At 46.4% G+C, this 23520-nt stretch overlaps 2 long non-coding RNA genes across 2 annotated transcripts; one reads left to right on the top strand and one right to left on the bottom strand.

Moving 5' to 3' along the window:
- The first annotated feature begins 895 nt into the window (after window positions 1–895).
- Window positions 896–23498, top strand: LOC148057225 (uncharacterized). The gene is made up of 3 exons (XR_015700454.1): window positions 896–1029; window positions 2535–2610; window positions 22361–23498. It is a non-coding gene; the product is annotated as an uncharacterized LOC148057225 (long non-coding RNA).
- LOC104020593 (uncharacterized) lies at window positions 11798–18392 on the bottom strand. The gene is made up of 3 exons (XR_015702964.1): window positions 18124–18392; window positions 12670–12789; window positions 11798–11866 (listed from the first exon to the last, which is right to left on the bottom strand). It is a non-coding gene; the product is annotated as an uncharacterized LOC104020593 (long non-coding RNA).
- Window positions 23499–23520: the final 22 nt, after the last annotated feature.

The following is a 23520-nucleotide window of genomic DNA, read 5'->3' as shown; positions in this document are numbered from 1 at the left end:
AGTCCACCAGAAAGGTTTGTTGGAGTGGCCGAGGTTCAGTAGGTCCCACAGAAATAGCTAAGTCCTCTAGGAAATGAGCGGCAGGGAAGGCATTGGGGGAGGGACCCTGTGAATTTGGCTGTCGAGGAAGCCTGGGAATGGAGGAGACGGCTGGTGAGCCAGCAAGAAACAAGCAGGTTTGACAAACTCCGTATGCCACAGATGGGTTTAATTCTGCAGAATCAGCATTTCATGGCAAATACATTCGTCAGAAGAAATTCCAGCTCCTGCCTTGTCAGAGTGCATTCAGAGTCCTCTACTTGGAAAATAAATCTGTGCCTGCAAACCCCAACTTCCCTTTTCTCTCCTACGGCTCATTTTTATTTGTCATTGCCAGTTATTCTAGCAGGAACGGACTGCGGGCAGTGTGTTTCTGTGGTCTAATATCTTCCACTGGAATGGGCTGCTGGGACTGTTTCATTCTCTGGTTTACAAATCAAATAGTAAAAAACTGGGAAGTTTCAGCTTTGCGGTAGCCTGAGCAACCGTAATTCAGATACACTCACGAGACCCCTGTCTCATACAGACCAAGTTCAGGTTGTGCCTGTAAGAGTCAGTCTGGCTTTTTGTAGCCTACATGTGAGCAATCTCACAGCATTTATCTCTGCTTTGGGGTACAGCACTTGAGATTTAATTCCTGGGTATCAGGAAGGCATAGCATGTTCCTTCAGCTCTCCTGTTCCTTTGGTGTCCTGTACACTTCCCTCATCCCCAAGAGCAGTGTACAAGGGCCCGCAGCTTTCTGGCTTTCTCCGCCCCACAAATTTAACATTATCAGTTCCAGTGTTTCCTGAAGAGGCCCCATCTGCTGCTGGGAAGGAAGAGAGAGGACCTAAGAGTGACACAGGACACAATTCACCACAGGATCTAGAGTCATCCCAATACTACTGAAATGGCTGGGTGGGGACAGCATTAATTACAGGATGGTGGAAACGGAAGAGGTGGGCAGAGCGACTGGGGACCAATTTGCTATGGTGGAAGATGCACCAGGTAAGGAAGCCCTTCAGAAAGCTTTCTAGTCTAAGTCCATGTCTCCCACTTCCTTACCAAGGCTATGGCGTGGGAGAGCAGACTGCAAAGCTCAACACAGTGACTGATGGCAGGCCTTTCTGTACCAGAGCAACGCGCAGCAAAACACTGCACCGAATGATCCAGCCTCCTGCAAGTTAGGGGGTAAAGTCCAGCTGCAGGAATGTGGCCTGTGCTGGGGAAAGGTGGGCACAGGTGCAAAAGCATGCTTAAGGGAAAAGGCTGTAAGGAAGCAGCTGAATTGTAAAGCAAACTGGTGACAGAGTAAATATTTAAAGGTTTGCTGGCATGCTGGGGAGGAATGGCTAGTCTTAAAATCAGGAAATTAAGACTATGGCAGCTCCCTTCACAGTTCAAGGGAGCAGGTTAGCAGAGATGGGTGGAATTACTAGGCCTGCAAGGCTTCGGTGCTGAACCGGCATTTTAGGAGTTTGAGCTTGAAATGTGGGCCCGCTAAGAGCTTGCTCAGCTTCTGTGGAGAGTTTCCTTCACCACCACGTTTCTCTTTCAGGGCTTGAGTGAGACGTCCTGAGCCTGGCCAGGGCTGTGCACGTGGGTCTCTGTGGGACACCTAAACCACAGTCAAGTTTGCAAATGAGGTGTTTCCCCAGTTAGTGGAGCAAAATTGGTTGATGGAGCTGAAAATGCCTTGCATAGATGCCACAGAAAGGAGACAAAGTCCTTTCTTTTCAATAGTTACATCGTTCTCTGGAGATGAGAAGTCTTCAGACTTCTCTTCTGCCAGAGAGGATAGGGACTGCTCTGTGGAAGAGTCCTGTCCAACCTGCCAAAGCTTTCTCCCTGTAAAACATGGAGTACCAGTTTGGCAGAGCAGAGGACTGGGAGGACATGATCTGTTCTCTAGCCTGAAAGAGCAGGATCTCTTCAGGAACGATCTTGGATCATCCAAGGATGCTCCAGACACAGGTTTTTCATGGGTGAACCAAGCCACAGGTGCTTCTTTGAGCCTTCTTGCTGTCTATAGTGCCAAACAGTTCACTGTGCTCCATCATCCTGACTCTCTGCTGCAGCCCACGGGGGCAGACCTGAGATAGCTCTCAGTTAGCTACTGAGGTTCCTGAAAATGTGGGTGCAAAATGAGGTACACCTTTGGGCCGCAGTATCTCCTGGAATAGGACCTTCATCTGCCCACTTAAACTACAACCTGCAGTCGCAATCAGGCCATCAGATTTATGAACTTTCATTTCTGATTGATATCAACGTTTCCGTTTTCCTTCTCTCCCAGAGCCGTTAAGGTGAAAGTGGTTTGCCAGCTGGTGCATGCTCAGTCAGTATCGGAGAAATTGATATTCTCACACCTCCTTCTTCCAGAGTCTGCATGACTCACCCTCTGTCTTGCTTGTTTGTTCTAGGGTTTTGTCAGGAAAATAATTGTGAAACTTTAAGCAGGGGTCATTACTCAGGCAAAAAGCTAAGCTCTGATTGCTGCTGTGATCTCTCCACAGAGTTCCCCTACAAATGGGCTCATGTTGTCATGCCCTGAGTGAACATTTAAGCCCAAGCCTGAGAGAGGACTATGCTGTAAGTATGCCTGTCTCCAGCTATCTCCTGGATGGACCTTGGACCCGTGACTTAGGTAGTTTGTCTCCAGCTCTGGTTTTGGCCCCATGTCCTAGATGGCCACTGGACTCAGGTTGTGACCTTGTCTCCAACCCTGTCTGCTGGATGGCCCTTGGCCTATGTAGTAGGTATACCTGCCTCCAGTCCTATCTCCCTCTCCTGGGTGAACTGTGGACCCATGTTGTAGCCTTTTTTCCAGTCCTGGCCTCTTTTGAACCACCAATGAGGTTCTGCAGTGACTTGCCAAGGCTTCTGTGCCTGGGGGCATCTCCTCTCCCACAGCACAGACCTCATCATCTGGTTGTTTTGGGGAGGGAAGAGGCATTTCAGGCCCTTCACCATCCCTTCCACCAAAAATGTGCTTCTCTTTAAATAATGAATTCGCCAGGCTCCAGGGAAGCTTCACAAACTGTGCTGAAGGTGTAGGCAAGGTGTTGGGCTTGTGGAGATTTGTAGTAGAAATGTTGTATTTGGTATAAAAGACATAGGAGTGGGAATGTGAAAGTGTGTGAAAGCACCTAGAAGTAACAGCAGAGCAAGGGTTAAAAGGAAAGGCATGTGTTGACTGCTCTGGAGCACTCTGTGTCTGACTTCATTCAAATGAAGAGGAGGAACAAACTGACCTCAGATAAGAGTCTCCAATGGATGAAGAACAGGGTGGGAGCCATAAAACACCCAGATAAAGAAAACAAAAGAACTGGGACATTCAGGAATTTCACCTAAAAGGGGCAAAATAAAAGAGAAAGGGAGGCATCATCCTCCCTCTAAAGGCTGTAAAAGGCAAATCCAAAATCAGTTTGTTGTACTCTGCCAAGAGCCTCAGAGGCATGATGAGAACTGCATAGCTGTCATCTCTTGGCTATCTATCTGTGGCATAGAAGTGACACTGGCCAGATCTGGGCACACACATGTTGGTGCTTGTGAGACAGTGATCAAATTAAATCCGTAAGGATGAGTGTGAAAGGGCAAAATCAGCTTGCTTAGAGATTTTGTATGATAAAAATGCTTTCTTCTCCTGGGCGATCTTGCAGTGAGTTTTATTACACTAATTTCCTGTAGACTGCAGCAGGGAGTTTCTTGTTCCCAGGAGCAATGTCTGCACATTATCTAATTGCTGATTAACATCTAATGCTGGAGCAGGCCCTGGACCTGGAAGCAGGTAACAGAGGAGCTATTGTGAGCATTGGGCACAGAGCCAGCGCCTGTTTCCTGACCCTCCTGGACCAAGGAAGACTGAGCCCCTGTCACCCGCGTACATGATGCCAGTGCTTTGTGTGGTGCTTAGGGATTTGCCTAGGTGAGAAATCAGCTGAAAGAGGAGAAAACCATGTCATTCATCTTATGCAGAGCTGTCTCTCCACTCACTGGCTCAGCACATGTATTGCTTTTGCTGTTGACTGTGATCCTGGGAACCCTGAATGTGTTCTGGAAGTTGAACATCCTTTGAAGTAAAGTTCCTACATGATGTCAGTGGAAGAGCATCTTTGGGTCACCTTTGCTGCTAGACATTGGTGTGTATTTGGCTTTGAGCAACCTGATCTAATGGCAGGTATCCCTGCCCATGGCAGCGAGGTTGGAACTAGATGATGTTTAAGGTCCCTTCCAACCCAAACCATTCTATGATTCTATGATAAAGCAAAGTCAAGCCTAAACACCATAATTCTGCTCTAGTGAGGGAAATTAGCACCCACAACGGATACATAGGAACGACAGAAAGATGGAGAGGATCAGGAGAAGCAACTGAGTTTATTCTCCAGCCCCAGTAGAGACACCAATGAGATGCTGAGGACAGCATTTTTCTATCATGCTTTGATGCATCTTGATAATGATGCTCAAGCTGCTGATGCTGGAGGCAGTTCTCCCAGCCATAGACTCCAACTCTTCACTGTCCATTAGGCGCTAGGAAACCTTTTTGATATTATCTAAAAGCTCCTTTGCTGCTATGTGACACCTAAAGCAAAAAAGTGGGGAGAATGGAGCAGCCCAGGCCTTTCTTTTGGAGAAGAAACTGGAAGGATCTCATCCCATCACACTCCAGTTTACACTTCCCAGTGTGATGTGTAAGACTTTTCAATGGACTACAGAGTTCCAACAAGGCCTCCTTCTTTTTCATAATTTTTTATGAACTTAGGTTTGTCAAACTTAGGTTTGACACATGTTAAGCTTGTGATCTGTTATAACACCCACAGCAACTTCTTTTTCTGCCAGATTGCTGCAAGGGAGATTTCCTCATCCTGTATTTGTGCGGATGATGGGTCCACACTAACTGTAGAGCTTTGTGCTTGTCCTTCCTAAATTTCATCCTCTTTCTCAGAGTGCCGCTTCAATTTATCAGAGTCACGCAGAATTCTCCTATTTGCAGGGTTTGTCTCCCAGTTTGTCACCTGCAAGCTCAATGAACTTATTCTCTAATCCGTCATTCAAACCACTAATTAAAACATTGCATCATACCAGAGCCAAGGCAAGCCACAGAGGACCCTGTTTAATAGATCATTCCAGTTTGACAGCAAACTGTTGACAGTTATTTGCTCATGATTTTAGCTAGACTGTGTTTTTTTAGTTTGCTTATGAGACTGTCATGTGATACAGTGCCAAAAGCTTTATTAACACTAAGCTATGTGACAGGTACCACTTTTACCCGAACTATAGATTTTGCCATCTTGTCACAGGTGGGAATAACACCCATCTGTCACAAAGCTCTTGCTGTTCATCCCCATCTCCTTGATAGCCCCTACACCATTGCAAATTGTTTGATGATTTATTTCAGAGTTTTTTCCAAGACTGGGGTCTGGGTTGACTGCTCTGTATGTCCCTGAAGTCTCCCCCCATCCCTTTTATAATGATGGATGCTGAGTTTGGTGGTATCCAGTCTTCTGAAACACCCAGAGTTCCCTATTGTGAAGAAACAGGAGCAGGTGAAACAGGCTGGGTTTGGTAGCTGTGATGGATGCCAAAGATTTCTTTTCCCAGTGCCTCTGTGCCTGGACACCACTTAGTTTGGCTGATACCCCTCACTGAGTTGCATATTCATATCGAAAACACCACCTTTTATTTGCTTAGACCTGTGCTCTGCTTCATTTTAATGTTCTTGCTTTTGATGTGTTAGCTGGCTAATCCATGTTAATCTCATGAACATCTGCAGCAGCAAAATGGCTTTTAGTCTTGTGTTAGATGTGGTTAGTGTCTCCACACCTATCTTCCCTTTTACTCTGCACGTACTGCAGGCAGGAAGCAAAAACATATCTCCTGCTCTGAGTGTGCAACTCAAAGTTGTTGTGAGATTGCAAAACAAATTCTACACTGAAGTGGCACCTCCAACCATCACCTGGATGTCTTCTTCCAGCAAGCACAGCTAAGCCTGGAGACCACCACCAACCAAACGTCACACTGCAGATTCATTTGAAAAGGCAAATGTGACTCATTCTTCCCATGGAGGAAGAGGAGACTTGGCTGTCTGTGCCTAAACTTCTGGGCCACAGGAGCCCTGATCTTCTACCCGTACCTTCCTCCAGCCCAGGGAAGGCAGGTACCAGTGTGGAAGGGAAGCTGTGACCTTGTCATTAGCCAGACCAAAATGTACCCCATTTCTCACCCCCAACCAAGAAGGACAGGTTTTAAGTGTCCCTTCTTTATTTGAAAGAGTTTCAGTGATTTCCCACTCAGAGCATCAGCTCTGACAAAGTCCATTCATAAATCCTACCCCCATACTCACTTTTCAGAGACCTTCAGCTCGTCATTCACAACTGTGGGCTTTCCGTCCAGAAACCAGGTGGGTGGTGGTATGACTGACAATGCAACCAATAAATCCTTTTAAACACAGTGAAAACCTTAAGGTGCTTCACCTGCAAAGGATCAGTCAGTGTCATCCTGGTATAGTCAGGTGCTCTGGAATCCAGAAATTTCAAGAAAAGAAAGGGTTCCTCTAAATTTGTAGACAAGGAGACCTAGGAACCCCTCTGTCCATTTGGGTCCTATCAGCAGGCAGCACTTAAACTGGTGTGCTGAAGAGGAGAGGAAGAGCTAGGAAGGCAATAAGGGCCTGCAAGGGGGCACGATGCATGCAGAAATCTGCCGGCAAGAGAAAGTCCCTGTAAGCAGAACCAAGCAGCTTTTTTAAAGAGTGACTGATTGCTGGGGATCCCAGTGCAGAAGTGGAAGCCCACAAAAGGGAGTCCTCAGTAGTGGTTGCTGGGCTCAGCTGGGCTCTCAGCGCACCACCTCTCCCTCCAGACCCTGCAGCAACTCACACTCCGTTGCTCTAAAAAAAGATCTGGATGAGGTTTGCTCTCCCTCCTTCTCTCTGCCCATCCTGGTCCCCCACACGCCACCAGCCTCAGTGGACTTATCTCAACCCTCGACTCCTTCCATCCCCGCCAGCTGGTCTCACCCACCAGGTCTTTGCCTTCTCACATCCAGTGAAACTGGTTGAGATATAAATTGCTCCTTCTGCTTCCTCTTTACTGTGCCAACTTGCCTGGCGGTAAGGACAGTAATGGCTTTGGCCCGGAGCCCAACTTTCCTGAAGTTTTTTGAAAGCCCCTGATGTCTTGCAGGGAAGAAGTGTCTTCCCTCTGTGCGGGGTATTCATGGAGCACATGCTCATGGATGCAGCATGGCCACCACAGCCCTGACCAGTGCTGCCAGCCCCTGCCCTTAGCAGCTGGACATCTCTTCCTTCCTTTTGGTTTAAAAAGTCTGTCCCTCCCCCTTTTCCATCATAGCTTTCCTTCCCTTTTTCAGTCGTCTTTGGTGAGAGAAAATTAACAGCATGTTCTGCTGGCAAGTTCACATTTGGCCCTCTTGACATCTGTCATCCCTGGGCATTGCTCACCAATATGCTCAGATCAACAGGCGTCAGCATCTTCTTGTCGCTGCCCAGCACTGTGGTGTCACCTCCTTCGTTTGCTTGGTTTCCCTCCTGTCCATTAAAGAAAATGTTTAAAACCAGGAATCGGGCTTCAGAGTTCACAGTGCAAAACATGATGTTATGAGGCATCTTTGGCTGATCATCCTCTTGAGAAACCAGTTGCTTTTTAATCCAGGCAGTGTGAAACATCTCAAAAACGTGCATCCTTCCACATGTGCAACCAAAACACAGCAGACTTCCAAGGAAATGCTTCAGACAAACCGAAGATCTCATTTAACAATCAAATAAAACATCTCATCCAAAAAAAAAAGCCCTTGAATTGTTTAGATGGGCTCTGGTTTTCCCCAGAACACAGCTGAGCTAGTGGTGCTGCTAACTCTTTTGTTTTGTTTTCCAGAGAAGTGAGCTTGCAACAGAGGCTATAACCAAGAAGCTCGGGGCTGTTTGTGTTAGTCTCTGGCTGCCTGCCCTTCTTCTTCTCTGTAGACACCCCCAGGCCTCCTACAGAGCTTTTCTGTCTCCCCTCAGCTGCAGCTCTCGTAGGGAGAGGAGGGAACAGAGAGCCTGGAGTGCAAAACCAAAGTCCAGCACAACCAGTCATTTCTATGCCAAGAACATGTTTTTTGTAGAAACCATCTCACAATCTCTAAATGACTGGAGTTGGCAAAAAATGTCAGGTTGATTTGGCCGTTGTTGTGGTTTAACCCCAGCTGGCAACTCAGCACCACCCAGCCGCTTGCTCACTCCCCCGCAGTGGGAAGGAGGAGAGAATCAGAAGAGTAGAAGTGAGAAAACTCATGGGTTGAGATAAAGACACTTTAAAAGGTAAAGCAAAAGCTGCGCATGCAAGCAAAGCAAAACAAGGAATTCATTCCCTACTTCCCATCGGCAGGCAGATGTTCAGCCATCTCCAGGAAAGCAGGGCTCCATCACACGTAACGGTGCCTTGGGAAGACAAACGCCATCACTCCGAACGTCCCCCCACTTCCTCCTTCTTCTCCCAGCTTCATATGATGAACATGACACCATATGGTGTGGAATATCCCCTTGGTCAGTTGGGGTCAGCTGTCCCAGCTGTGGCGCCTCCCAACTTTTTGTCCACCCCCAGCCTCCTTGCCAGTGGGGTGGTGTGAGAAGCAGAAAAGGCCTTGACTCTGTTTAAGCACTGCTCAGCAGTAATGAAAATATCCTTGTATTATCAACACTGTTTCCAGCACAAATCCAAAACATAGCCCCATAGTAGCTGCTATAAAGAAAATTAACTCTACCCCAGCCAAAACCGGCACATTCTCCACCCCTTATTCCTTACCATTTACATCATGCTGAGGTACCACACTATCCAATACAACCTTATTAACCACCACCTCCCTTCCCATCCTTTGATATAATACACAGATACCATTCCCTTAGTCTATAGACCACCCCTCTAAAATGTCTTTAAAAAGTCCACAAAAGTTCACAAAATGTCCACTGAGTTCATTTAGTCCATGCTTTTGGGCTCCATCTGTGATGGTGGTTGCTCAGGACAGGAGAGGTGGTGTGTTGCGTGGAGTTACTGGGCACCAAAGCCAGCTCAGGTCGGGTCACTGCTGCACTTGCACTGCTTCTTATAAAGCTTGTCCTCCATTGGTTCAGGTGGTTCCTGCTATAGTAGTTCCCATAACATGCAACTCAAATCATGGGTTGAAACAATTTAAAGGTATTTCCATTACAGTCTCCACCCCTGGTCCCTTTGGGCCAGGTTATAGGGTTTAACATTGCAATGAACTCCTTCCCTTGCCCCTGCTCTGGCTTGGACTTATCCAGAGACTGCAGTCCCTTAGGGTTGTACCTGCTCCAAGCAGAGCCTTATCTATGAGCCACAGTATCTCCAGGGGTATACCTGCTGCGACACAGACTTATCCACAGACACAGTCGCTCTGAGGTGCACCTGTTCCAGTGTGGCCTTCTCCATGGGCCACAACGCCTTCAGAGATATACCTGCTCCAGCATGGCCTTGCCCACAGCCACAGTCCTTTCAGAAGTAAACTTGCTCCAACATGGCCTTACCCATTGCTACAGTCCCTCCAGGGGAGTACCTGCTCTATTGTGGGCTTATCCATTGCCACAAGCTTTGAGGTGCTCGAGCATGACCTCATGCACAGCCATTGATGCTTCAAGGTGTACCTGCTGCAGCATGGACTTATCCAGTCACAGATGCTTCGAGGTGTACCTTCTGCAGTGTGGACTTATCCTTGGGCTACAATCCCTTCAGAAGTATACCTGCTGCGGCACAGACATAACCACGGCCACGGACGCTTCAAGATGTACCTGTTCTGGCGTGGGCTTATCCACGGCCACAGATGCTTCGGGGTGTCCTGCTCCCACGTGGACTCATCCACAGGTCACAGTCCCTTCAACTCGAGATCACACTGGAGTTCCAGCCTGTCCAGTACAGCAGCACAGAAACAGCAGCAATGCCCTGTTGTTAACATGGCCATTGCTGTTATCAAAGTGTTCCCAGGCACAGCAGAGTAAGATGATAAGCAGCACAGCAGTACAGCAAGCAGCGAAAGCAAAAAGCAGCCACTAACGAACACTAGACTCTAATATACAGTAAGGCAAGCAAGCCCTGTGGAAAGCATAGAAGCCTGCCCATTAATAGCTAAATAGCAGTAAGAGCTATAAATTAAATCTAGCACATTCCAATCAAACCAGTTGTTATCTTGAACGCTTCAAGCCCCATGTTGGGCGCCAAAAAGGACTGTAGTGGTTTAACCCCAGCCGGCAACTAAGCACCACGCAGCCACTTGCTCACTCCCCCTCGATGGGATGGGGGAGAGAATCGGAAGAGTAAAAGTGAGAATACTCGTAGGTTGAGATAAAGACAGTTTAATAGGTAAAGCAAAAGCCACACACACAAGCAAAACAAGGAATTCCTTCCCTGCTTCCCATTGGCAGGCAGGAAATCTCCAGGAAAGCAGGGCTCCATCACACCTAGCAGTTACTTGGGAAGACAAACACCGTAACTCCAAACGTCCCTCCTTTCCTTCTTCTTCCCCCAGCCTTATATGCTGAGCATGACGTCATACGGTGTGGGATATCCCTTTGGGCAGTTGGGTCAGCTGTCCCAGCCGTGTCCCCTCCCAGCTTCTTGTGCACCCCCAGCCTCCTGGCCGGTGGGGTGGGGTGAGAAGCAGAAAAGGCCTGGACTCTGTGTAAGCACTGCTCAGCAGTAATGAAAATATCCTTGTATTATCAACACTGTTTCCAGCACAAATCCAAAACATAGCCCCATAGTAGCTACTGTGAAGAAAATTAACTCTACCCCAGCCAAAACCAGCACAGCCCTGCAACAAAAGAGGGAAATAGATATGGGGACACCTTTTTTTCCAGCTGGACGAGGTCCATGAGGAGGCAGTGTGCAGACAATTCCCAGTGCAGTGCTCACCATGCTGCTCCCTCTTCCCTCCTCCCTCCCATCTCCCCGCTGGTGCCCTGCTGCTGCCTTTCCTCTCTCAGCCACATTTGCTCCTCTCTGCCTTTTCCCCAAGCTAAGCCAACACATCGGACCTGGGCGATAAAGGATGCTCATTTCAAAATGTGATACCCCTACAAAAGAAAAGATCCCGAGGAGCCAGAAATTGTTCCCCACCAAGGCTGGAGGAATGTCCAAAATCTGCCAGAAATAAGCTTTACCTCTACTTAGTTGTTTATGAACTGCTTGACTGATGTATGATAACCAGCTTACTGTGAACAGAAGATACTGAACATCCCCTCTGTGCTGACACAAGTATTGAGCTATTACCTGTGTTTCAGGCAGGGTGGGTTGTTATTCCTTGCCGTGCTTTGAAACTCAAAGAGACAAAAATATATCTTCAAGGATCTCTTCAGAGCTGTAACGATTTGAAGCCTGAACTTGTCAAAAGGGCTGTCTTTTATATGTTTTCTAAGGTGACTTGAATGTCTGGGGACACTTAGGATTCAAGTAGGCTTAGGAAATCAATGGGAGTTCAGCACCTAACTTATTTAGACTCTCTCAAAAATCCCAGGGGAAGCTCAGCCACAAAGCACGACTCTTCGAGAGCAGTAATTATCCCAGAGCAACACACCTTTATTTCAGACAACAATGCCATCATGGGGAGCTTTTCCTAACCCATCACAGTCCACATGCAAAGATGTAAGTGATACCGGCTAGGACACCCAGGGACATCACTCCATAGCTGCTTTGCTTGCTGCTGACTCCATTCACGTTGCATAATGGCTTCTCACAGCAAGAAACCCTCTGATAGGTTTGGTTTTGTTGCTGACTTGTTGCTGGACATGTTGGAGAACACATCTTAGAGATGACATATTTAGGCTTGTTGGGCTCTAATACAGGAGAGGGGGAAAAAAAGAAAGAGTAGAATGTAAGAATCATTGTTAAAATTTTTTGCTGGCTAAATCTGCATTGGTGAATAAAAGGTGGCCAGGGACTAGTCCCCAAGGCAAATATGTCCTCTGGTCAGGACTAGCAACAGTCTGGCCATGTCCACACTGCTGCAACATGATGCTGGTCTTCTTTGGGCTTCATGTTTTGTCTATCCCTAAAGTGGAATTAGCATGTGTGGGTGGCTTTCAGTTCAAGCTTCCTGAAGCAATGCTCAGGCTGGGTTGCTGCCCACCAGGACAGTTTTCCTACAGCATAAAACCAGGGGGAATGTATTGTATGACCTGAGATTTGGTCTGAGAGCACATGGAGGTGTGTTTGAGGGTGCAGAGCCCCAAGGACAGACCTGAAGGATTGTGCATGGCAGAGGGAGTCAGCCGTGGTGCAGTTTTGCCCAAATATTTTTGAAAACAGCCCTGGGAGTGAGTGTCGCCATAGCAAGAGCTAGTTGGAGCAGTCAATGCAAAGCTGGGGGAGCTAACCATGAAGCAGTGCACACAACCCCAAGCTTGAGTTCACTCTCTGGTGCTGCTATATATGTATTTTCAGCATTTCCCCAACTCCTGGTAACAATATCAGGTATGTATCGACATTGCAGTGACTGCAATAGCAAGCAACAAGGTCGGTGTTTTCTAAGAGTTGGTGATAGGGGCTATTGTTTCCTTACGTGGCCGTGACTGGGATGAAAGCCCATTCCTGGGACTGCTCTTCTACAACACAAACAAGATGTTGCTCAGAAACATACTTGTTCCAACGTTGTTACGGACAGTCACGCAGTATTTGTCTTCCTTTGCGCACATGGAAATGGTCAAACAGTTCTTGTTGGACTCCTGTTCTTGGCACACGTAGCACATAAATGGGTAAGCTGGGGGGGGGAAAAAAGCACATTACATGGTTTAGGAACCACAATACCTACAATCCAGATATCTCCATTTTCCTCGTTATAGCCTGATGAATGCTTGTGTGTGAATGGCCAGTGACTTTCTTTATCCCTTGACCCGTGGCAGCAATGTTAAATCCCTCTCTGTCTCATATGTCTCAGACTGTGAAGTGTTATCGATCTGTTTGCAATCTCTGGCAGCAGTAGATGTGAGTGGAATTCAAGGATTTGGGGTCTTTTATGATGGAGATTATTGCTGAGCAATAGCTTCTCTGTCCTGAGAGCTCTGCCATGTGAATTGCCAATTACTGCTCGGTCGCTTCTCCTGGGCAAGCCTAGGCAGGGCTTGCAAGGGAGAACTTGAGGATGCCTGGAGCATTTTGAGGCGGTGGACAATGCCCAGTGTCCTACTTCCCTTTCATCTGGCTGGGACACTACTGTCACATGTCCTTTCTTGTGGTTGAACACCACTAACTGAACTGGCCTAACCTCAGTCCTAGGAAGTCTGATGAGAGTAGTCAGATTCTCTGTTGAACTTCTGCATACTACTGTAAGATAGAGAATAAATGGGAAGTCTTAACCAAAAGTATGGTTTAACTGGTAAACACAGATTTGGTGGGATAATTCATACATCTATAATACAGATACAGAAGATGACTGGCAGGAAGGGCAGGCAGCGATGAGCTGTTTTTGTCAAGAATGTACCGCTTGCCTTCAAATCCAGAAGGTGGTAGGTAGACTTCTGGAAAGCCTCTGTAAAGTAATGATAAAAAGGAAGAAGAGCAAAAACACAGTCTGGATGAGAAACCACACCAAAGTGCCTGCAGAACACTCCCCAGCTAGGCAGATTAATTGATTTATAGGTTTTATGGTGGTGGTGGGGTTCTGAGCTTGTGAAATCACCCAGAGCAAAGTATGTGGTTTTGTGTGTAGGCAAGGGCATGAGTTAATTTAAAAACACAGACATTTTTTGAAAGGGAAGCAAATATAGTGCAGAATGCTTGTTAAGTTCCGGGTAAGTCTGGGGACAGTCTGTCAGTATGGAAAGGGCAGAAAGCAACTAGAGGACACGTTCGTGTGAGTGCAGTTTTGCCCGATAAGAAGTTGGCAGTAAGAAAGTGGAAGGGCAATGTAGGTCAGAAAGACCATTAAATGAGAAGTTCTTGATGGAAGGGAAGGGAAGGAAAAAGTTACCAACTGTTGATGCTGAGAGGGCCATAACACTGTGTAGCTTTTTTGCTTCATTCATCACTAAAAAAGATGAATCTTCGTGTACAGGGTAGAGGAGATGCAATAAGGTTTTACCAAAATTTTTTGGCACAATCTTGAATGACATTGTTATGAGCAAGCCCAGGAAACACAAACTAATGAAAATGCAACAGAATGAGTGCAAAGCCAAACATGAGAACACCCTCACAGGGTAGTTCGCAAAGGTTATTGGGCAAATCAATTGGAGCAATGCAACTCATAAGGTTCTCCAGAGCTCTGCTGTGGGCTCAGGCTATTCAGCATCATAACTAGTGACAGTAGGGATGGGATAGAGGATGCACATCACATTTTCAGATGATGCCAAGGACAAAATAGCTGAAAACATACTGTAAGTGGAGTTTTAAGTGATTTTGACAGATGGAGGTAATAAAAGAATGAAAAAAAAGAATAGATGCAGTTCAATAAAGAGAAATATATTACACTAAGACAAAAAATAGCCACTTAAATGTAGCATGAGGAACAACTGGTTGAGTTACAATTAAAGACTGCAGTGTAAACAGCAGGAGTCAACCGTGGCAGACTACAGCGATGAAAACAAACGTCACTCAAGGGAACACAGGCAGCAATGTCATGTGCAAGATATGCAAAGTGGCCTTTCCACTCTGGCAAGGCATCAGCTGGAACACCAATGACCAAATCTGTATGTGGCACTTCAAAAAATATGCAAAGCATTTGGAGAGAGACCAGAGGAGAGGGAGGACAAATGCTCAGAGATCTTGAAAAGATGACCTTGTAACAAATCATAGAATCATAGAACAGCAGGTTGGAAGGGACCTCAAGGATCATCTGGTCCAACCTTACTAGCACAATCTAGACGAGATGGCCCAGCACCATGTCCAGCTGAGTCTTAAACATGTTCAGCATAGCGGAGTCGACCACTTCCCTGGGGAGATTACTCCAATGAATGACTGTTCTCATTGTGAAAAATTTACCTCTCATGTCCAATCGGATTCTCCCTGAGAGTAACTTGTACCCATTACCCTTTGTCCTCACCATGGGACTCCTTGTAAAAAGGGAGTCTCCATCTTCTTTGTAGCTCCCCTTTAAGCACTGGTACATGGTGGTGAGATCACCTCGAAGCCTCCTTTTCTCAAGGCTGAACAAGCCCAGCTCTCTCAGCCTATCCTCACACGGCAGGCTGCCCAGACCCTTGATCATCTTGGTGGCCCTTCTCTGGACCCCCTCCAGCCTGTCCACATCTTTTTTGTATAACAGGGACCAGAACTGTACACAGTATTCCAGGTGTGGCCTGACAAGCACTGAGCAGAGTGGGATAATGACTTCTTTATCTCTGCTGGTGATGCCCTTTTGGATGCAACCCAGCCTCCTCTTGGCCGCCTTGGCCGCAGCAGCACACTGTTCACTCATGTTGAGCTTCCTGTCCACCAGGACCCCCAGGTCCCTCTCCACGGAGCTGCTCTCCAGCCAGGTGGATCCCAGTCTGAGCTGCACTGCTGGATTATGTTTTCCCAGGTGCAAGACCTTACACTTGTCCTTGTTAAACTTCATAAGGTTCTTGTTAGCCCACTCTTCCAGCCTATCCAGATCTTCCTGCAGGGTGGCTCTCCCTTCCAGAGTGTCTACTTCCCCACTCAGTTTGGTGTCATCTGCAAACTTCATCAGGCTATGCTTGATCCCGTTATCCAGGTCACTTATGAAGATATTGAATAGCGTTGGGCCCAATATTGATCCCTGGGGGACCCCACTTGTGATGGGTTGCCAGTTTGAAAAAAAGCCATTTGCCACCACCCTTTGGGTGTGGCCCACCAGCCAAATCCTCACCCACTGCACAGACCACTTGTCCAGGCCATAACACATCAGTTTCTGCAGGAGGAGGCCATGGGGAACTGTAGTGAAGGCCTTGGAGAAGTCCAAGTAGACAACATCAGCTGCTCGCCCCATGTCAACTGAACAGGTCACTTTATCATAGAAGGCCACCAGATTTGTCAGGCACGATCTGCCTTTTGTGAAGCTGTGTTGGCTTTTTCCAATCACGTGCTTCATTTGGCTGATGGTGGCCTCCAGGAGGATCCATTCCATGACTTTCCTGCGGACTGAAGTAAGACTGATGGGCCTATAATTATCCGGATCCTCCCTTGAGCCCTTCTTGTGGACAGGGGTAACATTTGCCTTCCTCCAGTCCTCTGGGACATCCCCTGATCTCCACAACTTCTCAAAGATTATAGAGAGTGGCCCTGCAATGACATCAGCCTGCTCTCTCAACACCCTCGGGTGAATGGCGTCAGGGCCCATCGATTTGTAGGGGTCAAGCTCCGGTAATAATTCACATACTAACAACTCCTTCATCACTGATGGGCGGTCTACGTTTGGATCCTCCTGGATTTTTGTTCCCAACGCCTGGGATCCAACAGTGTATCAAAGGTTGGAAGCATTTAGTTTGTTTATTAACAATGAGAAAATGCTGAGGAAAGACACAGTAAAGAGTTTCATGCAAGCAAAAAGAAGCTGCAAAGAAGAGAGTAAGAAACTGTTCTACACATCCATTGGTAAAAACACAGGAAAACTACAGAAAAAGATGTTAAGAGATATTAAGACTAACTTTCTAAAAGGATGAGAGTCTGAGCAATTCCAGGCTGTAGAATCTTCTTTGTTGAAAACTTTCAAGGCCACGTTAGACAAATATCTGCCTGGTTTGGTCCAGCATTGGAGCAAGGAAAAGGATCATGACCTTTTAAGATTTCTTCTGGACATAATATATCTATAACGGTGAGTTCATGGATGCAAATGGCAACAGACCCTCTTTGGTGGGCTGAGAGATCAACAGTTCTGATCAAAAGTTGCTTATTAGGGTCTTGAATGGGACCCCAAGTACATGAGAAGGATCAAATAACAGTTATCTCCAAGTTTTCCTCTGTCCCTGTATTAGGCCAGAAAGCTGCAATCTCTTACTCTTCAATGTGAAAGCCTTGATATTAGAATTCCTAGATTTCTCCAATCTAGACTGGGCTACAGAAAGGTGCTGTATACAAGACTGTCCTTAAGCCCATTTGCAAGCTGATGCCAAAATAAAATGTCGTCAGCCTACTACAGCAATAATGTATCCCACCATGAATGTGTGCTGCCAGAGTCTTGGATCTTTATTAGCTTTCCACTTCATCCTGAGTAACACTGAGGGTGTTGCCTTTGATAATTACTCTCCTCTGTCCATGTTGTGTCACTGCATTCAGGAATTACGGGCACAAAATCCTTTCTTTTTTTAGAATTGTATACTCCTTTTCCCACCCCAAAACGGGCCAAAGCTTCTGATATTCCAGGCATGCTGCAGAACCATCTGTCCAAAAAATGTAGGAGTAGGGGGCTGATACATCAGAGCAAGAATTAATTAGATGCCTCTTTCTCAACCCCTGCTAGATATGTATCATGGTTTCTGGGAAACCATCAAGCGTGGGGGAAATATTGGCAATCTGGTCATTAATTCCTACGTGCAAGTAGAGACATAGCAACACATGTGTATCAGTCCCAGAAGGAGGACACACATTCAGAGTACCTCAGACTTCCCTTTGGGAGAAGGATGCCTCTAGCATGACATATGCACAGAAAAGCTCTTGCACTTCTACCTCTGATTTAATCTATTAAAATTCTTATTGGTGCATTTCCTAGGGAGCAAGACATGGCAAACCACGTGGCTCGCTCCAATGGAGGAAGCAGCAGTAACGAAAAGTCTGTAAAATACTCAAAAACTGATATGGATAAAAAAAATATGGGTTTTTTATGCTTTCTGGCACTTCTAACTTGCATCATTTGGGAAGATCCCATAGACCACTGCATGGATATAACCTGGCATCCAGCACCATACAATTAGAGTGCTATCACTCAGTACTGCCAGCTGGAAAGAAGAATTAGTTTAGTAGGATCTTATTTCTGCAGCAAATTGTTAATCAAGGTGCAAAAGGAAGTTGGTGGCAGCATGGCTGCAACATTGCAATACTCCAAAGTTGGTGACAGCTCTCTAAATTTTTGCCACACGAAAAGTTTTCACCATCTTCTCTATAAGCCTTATCTTAACTAGTAGCAGCTTTAGAGGCTCACCTTGCTCCACACACAGGACAGCAGCCAGCAAGGTGACAAGAGTAGTCTTCATCTCCACCAGATCCTCTCAGCTGCACTGGAAAGATGTTTGGAAGGCAGGTTATATACCTTCTGAATGGCAGCAGTTTTACAGGTTCCAGATGGCTCACCAGTGGACATGAACTCAGTCCAAGGGTGTGTAATGTGCATGTGGGAGTTCTCCATGCTGGAGCCCATGGAACAGGCTGGCACCTTGGGGAAAAGTCCTTTCAGCAACACATTTCTTGCTCTTCGGGTTGTACGAGTGACAGGAAATGAGGATCTGCTCTCTTCTCCTCTGAGTGTCTTCCTTTCCTTCCTCCCAGCAGAAGCAGCCGCTGCAGTGATGAAATAGCGGAGCCTGGAGGCATGGGGAGATAGTCCTAGCAGTGCATTTTTCTAATCCCTTTGGATAGTCAGTGCATGATGTACCAGGGTTCATACCGTTCATTTTCTTTAATTATTCCACAGTACCAGAAGCTCAGACTCTCAGCTGGCCTATGCTGGTTTACCTCCAATAAAATCAGTGTATTTTACACTACGTGAAATTAGCTAATATTAGTTAAACAGAAGATTTTTCTCAAATTTTCATGTCAGTCTTCATTTCTTTATTGATTGTACATTACCTGTAGTTAATCCCTCTGCTTGCTCCTCTCTTGGTTGTAATTCTCAAATACCTTATACACTTTGTATTTAAGGAAGTTTTGCTTCTCTTTCAGGGATCCTTTAGAGGGTCTGCTTTTCTCCACGCCCAACAGTTTCTGGAAATCAGACCTCCATTTATGATACCACAAATTTGCATCCTGGAATTGCTGCTCTACTTTGAAAAAACCCATCTCTCAAACTGTCTCTTTTTCAATCTCTCCTCTTAAATCAATCCCTTTTCTTCTATTCCTCTCTGTTGCTCTCCTCTGAATTTCTTAAAATCTGTTTCTGACATTCTGGGAAATAGACCCCAATAAAAGATGTAGCTTGTAAAAACTCGAGCTACCATCTCAACAGAGCTTCTTCCAAAGTGAGAATAGTCCTGGACAGCAGGTAGCAGAATGTGCAAAAGAAAACACTGCAAAACTCCCCTTTTGCTGGCAATTATGGAATAACTTAACAGGCAGTTCCTCAGAAGTAGCTATCAGTAGGGTACTTTTGTCTAATACGAATCGTTCCAACACTAGATGATTTCCTTATCTGTGTGAGTTCCTGATACTTTTCAGGCTCACTTAAAGTGTTCCTAGAATGACATCATCAGGTGGTGAATTCCAGAGTTATTCAAGCCCGATGACAAAACAGACATGCCCGCTCTTGATTTTGGAGGTTTGTGAGGTCAGCAGGGTACATGCTGGTGATGATCAAATCAAGACTTCTGCTTTGCAGAGAGCAATTCGGTTTACTGCCCAAGTGTGTTATCAACAGGTTGTTCTTTATAATTAGTGGGTGTGTCTTCTTGCTGATGTTTTGCAGTGAGTGTAAAAGGAAGCAACCATTTTTTCCTTTTTAGTCCTATCAGTTATCCCATAGACTTCTGTTACGTATATTCCTTTTCCCTTCCTCCGTCAATGAAAGAATGCTGTAATTATTGCCATATCCACCCTCACATTGACTTTGCTAACATCCATTTCTTTCTACATGAACCCTCATGTGATAGGATGTTGGCTCAGTCCTTTCATCAGGCCTCCTCAACTCAGCTTTGAAAGAGAGTGGTGAGGCTAAGTCATCCCCAGCACTGCCAACTCAGGAGAGAAATTTGAGTAGGAAACAAGTTCTTCTATGTCAAACAGTTATCTGGGAGCTGTCCCCAGGACATTAATGTCTTTGCTAGTACGTAGATGTACTGCAATTCTGGAGAATGCCCTCTTCCCAGCTTCTGGAGAGCAGTAATTTTGCAGCACAGTGACTGGGTTGCAGCAATTCCTTCTTTCTCAAGAGGACAGATGATGAAACTCAGTGCAGTCAGAGGCAACGCTTGAGCAGCCAACGTGGGGAGGGTGTCTCCTGCTGCTTGGCATCACAGCCTTCAGCCTGGAGGAGGGCCTGGATCAGGCCAGCCAGCGACACCAAGTGAGAACTAAGATTGAGAAAGACTGCAAAAAATGCAAGGAAGATTAGTCACCTGTGTAGAATAACCTCATCGCTGCTCATTCAGGAAAACTAAAATGGACCTCAAAAATGGAGCCATGAGTTGGCTATATGACAAGAGAGCAGAAGTTAATTTTGAAAAAGGGATGCTTTTGTCACTTTCCATGGCTTCCAGAAGCTTTTTAGACCTAGTGAAGACCTTGCTTTGATCTTTTACATCTATCTTGTCTCTTGCTTTGTCACTGATTCATCGGGTGTTAATCGGATCTGGGCAAACCAAGCAGAGAGAAAGGGAAGAAATTTCATATTGTGAGGGAAAAGAAAGACAATTTGAGGAGAGCAGAAGGCAGCATAGGTTCTTCAGAATCAGTGGTGATAGACCCCTGAATGAGGGAAAAGAGAGGCCAAAGTTAAACCACCTGTTCCAGGTGCCTAAGTTAGGCAGGGCAAGGCCCCCTTGGCTGATTCAGGTCCTGGCACAGTGACTCTGAGCACCGAAAACTGAGCTCTTAGGTAATCCACACAGAGAGGGCCAGCTCCCTCCCAGGAGCAATCCCAGCTATTTGAGTGAGAGGCTTATCTTCTTCCTGAGAGCCTTCCAGGCATGTCCCTGCAGGGCAGCTTGCCACTCTCATCCAAGGAATATGCAACCATGGGAGCCAACAAATAAGAAACGCTGGGTGGAGGGATGTGGAATTAGGCAGGAGCATCTGCATGGGAGATGTCACATCAGGATTTCTCAGGGAGGCTGGCAGAGAGGAGTCTCCTGTCACACAACACCCATTGCGAAGGGGAGGGTTCACTAAGGGAGCTTTCATGGTTTTAGGACCTCCTGTGCCTCAGGGCAATTGCTGCTCCCACCTCCAGATAAGGACTCCTTTATGTAACTTCAGATGTGGGTCAGTCTTTGGCCCACATGCATGAGTTGTGTTGCTGGGCAGTAGAGAATGCAAAACCTATGGGATCAGGGAGAAACCAGGCAAGAGGGAGGCAGGCTGGGGCCCATGGATGGAGCTGCTCCCTTAGGGATGGGACTCCTGGCTTCCCAGTGCTGTTCATAACTTCTCCATGCAACAGCCATAAGCAGACCATGTGTTAAGTCCCGGTCTGATTGTCAGGCTCGGGGAAGGTTTGTAATGATCCCAAGGGCAAAATTAAGACACAAACGAGGTCATATGCTGCCAATCAGACATTTTATTGGGTAAATATAAAAGAGTAAAGCGATAGGAAAGGCAGGAAATTAAGCAAGCATTCAGAGAGATAAGCCAAGGATAGTCACCACCATGGATCCAGCAGCGTCCCGTTGGTCCTCAGTCTTCAGTTTTTCGGTGGTGGATGGCCACACCCAGGTTTCCTTGTGCCATCTTTTATCTGGTGTTGGAGAGGGAGTTTGCCCTCTCGTTTCCGTTTGGTTACCCAGGGCAACATCAGGTACCCAACACATGCACATCTACTGGTGGGGCAAGCGGCCTGACCGGATACCAGTTGGTGTCCTATTCTTGGTGGTGTCTGATAAGCCAAAGAATGGCCTGCTGCTTCAGCAAGTTTGCACAGGTTTCCTTGCAAGACAGTGCTACCTGATAAGCCAAAGAGTGGTCTGCCCTCGGGTCTTGTCAGACAAAAGAGTGGTCTGCTGTCCGGTCTTATCAGATAAACACACACAAGCAAGCTTTGAGACAATTGTTCTTAACACTTCAGTCTCTTACACCATGAAACCCTCCACTGCAGAAGCAGGCTCTACCAGTGTCTTCGCCCCCTTTGCCCACACAGTTTTATACCTTCCTTCATGTGCCAGGTTCCCTCCTAACCCAAAATGGAGGCACCTGCCAAGCTCAGGTAGCACAAGACATGACCTTATTTTAAACCTGGATGCCAAGAACATGTCTGTATTCACAAGCTCAGCAGGACAAGACCTGGGGTATTACTAGTCCCAGCTTGGCCTTTGCTCGTGCCAGCCAGCATTGTCCCTAAGAAATCCTAAACCTGTGGATAGCAAAGGCTGAAGACTACTTCAAATAGGTCAGTTGTTACCACCTTACCATCTGGGTGTGGGGCAGAGTATGGCCATCCAAGGCCCCAGAGCAGTTCTTGGCTCATTCAAGGTGTTCAAATGTGTGTGCCACTTGAATATCTCTCAATCTGGCAGGAGGGGAAGAAAGGTGAAAGGAGCAGACTGGACAGAAGAATGGAGCCAGCTCAGCTGTGGGACGGCAGTGCAATAGAAACCGTGAGGACAATGGAGAGTCTCATGACTAAAGATGGAGTATCCTTGGCCAACCTTGCATTTGAACTGAGGAGAACAAAATGACCTGAGTCTCTAGCAAGAAAATAGAGGTTGGAGGTAAAGCCCAGATTAAGACTGGATGAAGAAGCCAACAAGGAAGGCTGGGAGAGAAAACAGCCGGGGAGTGCATGGCTGTTGGGCAGATGTGGATGGGAGGGAGGGTGGACAAGAAGGGATGGGAGCAGGTTGGGGTGAGCTGGAGCCATGAGACCACATTTCCTTTGCAAACCTGTTATAAAGATCCGGATGTTTCTGAGTGTTGTTGTTCCTCTGCTCTCAGCAGATACCCAGCAGAGTGAGCAAAATGTGCAGCTGCTTTCCGTGTGCAATGAGTCTACAGAGAGAAAACCAGCTGGGTGAGCTGCACCCAACTAATTACCCTGGGAGATCTTGTTGGGATAATCCTAGTGGAGAGCTTCTTCAGCTCAGGAGAAAGCATTTCAGCCTCCTGTGACTCACTTCGGAAGGGTTTGAGTGAGGAAATCTCTCATTCTTAGCTAAGATTATCCACAAGGAAGTACAGTGCAGGGGAATGAGTTCCTTCAATTTTAACCCCAATAGGAAACTTGACTAGCAAACATAAAAGATTTATTTTCAAAGTTAATATTTTGTTATAGATGAAGCTGAAATTTCCAGACTCCACCAGACACATGGTAGAAACTGTCTTTTCTCATGATTTTCCTTTAAGCACCATGCAAGATACTTTTCTCCCCTTGCAAAATAATCCATAATGCTTATAAAGCAATTTCCACTGAAAAATCTTAAATCGGTTTAAAGAAAACTTAATGCTCAAGATCCCTTCGTGTTGAGTCCTGCCTTGTCCCCTCTGTTTGCCTGCTGGGGAGCTCAACAGCCATTTCCTTTCAGCCAGCTGACCCAGAAGAGAAACTGAAAGCAAATTAAACAGAATACAGTTTACTCTGAAATGGAGTCACAAAATGACACTTCTGCCAATGCAGAAAAAAAAAAAAAGAAAATCTGAGGAGAGGCTTCCTGAAGTGAATGCAAAGCAAGTGCAATAT

Source organism: Nipponia nippon, unplaced genomic scaffold, assembly GCF_047370975.1.
Source record: "Nipponia nippon isolate SJK-2023a ecotype South Korea unplaced genomic scaffold, ASM4737097v1 scaffold_1, whole genome shotgun sequence".
NCBI classification, from domain to species: domain Eukaryota; kingdom Metazoa; phylum Chordata; class Aves; order Pelecaniformes; family Threskiornithidae; genus Nipponia; species Nipponia nippon.
This window is presented reverse-complemented; position numbering and strand designations above follow the sequence as displayed.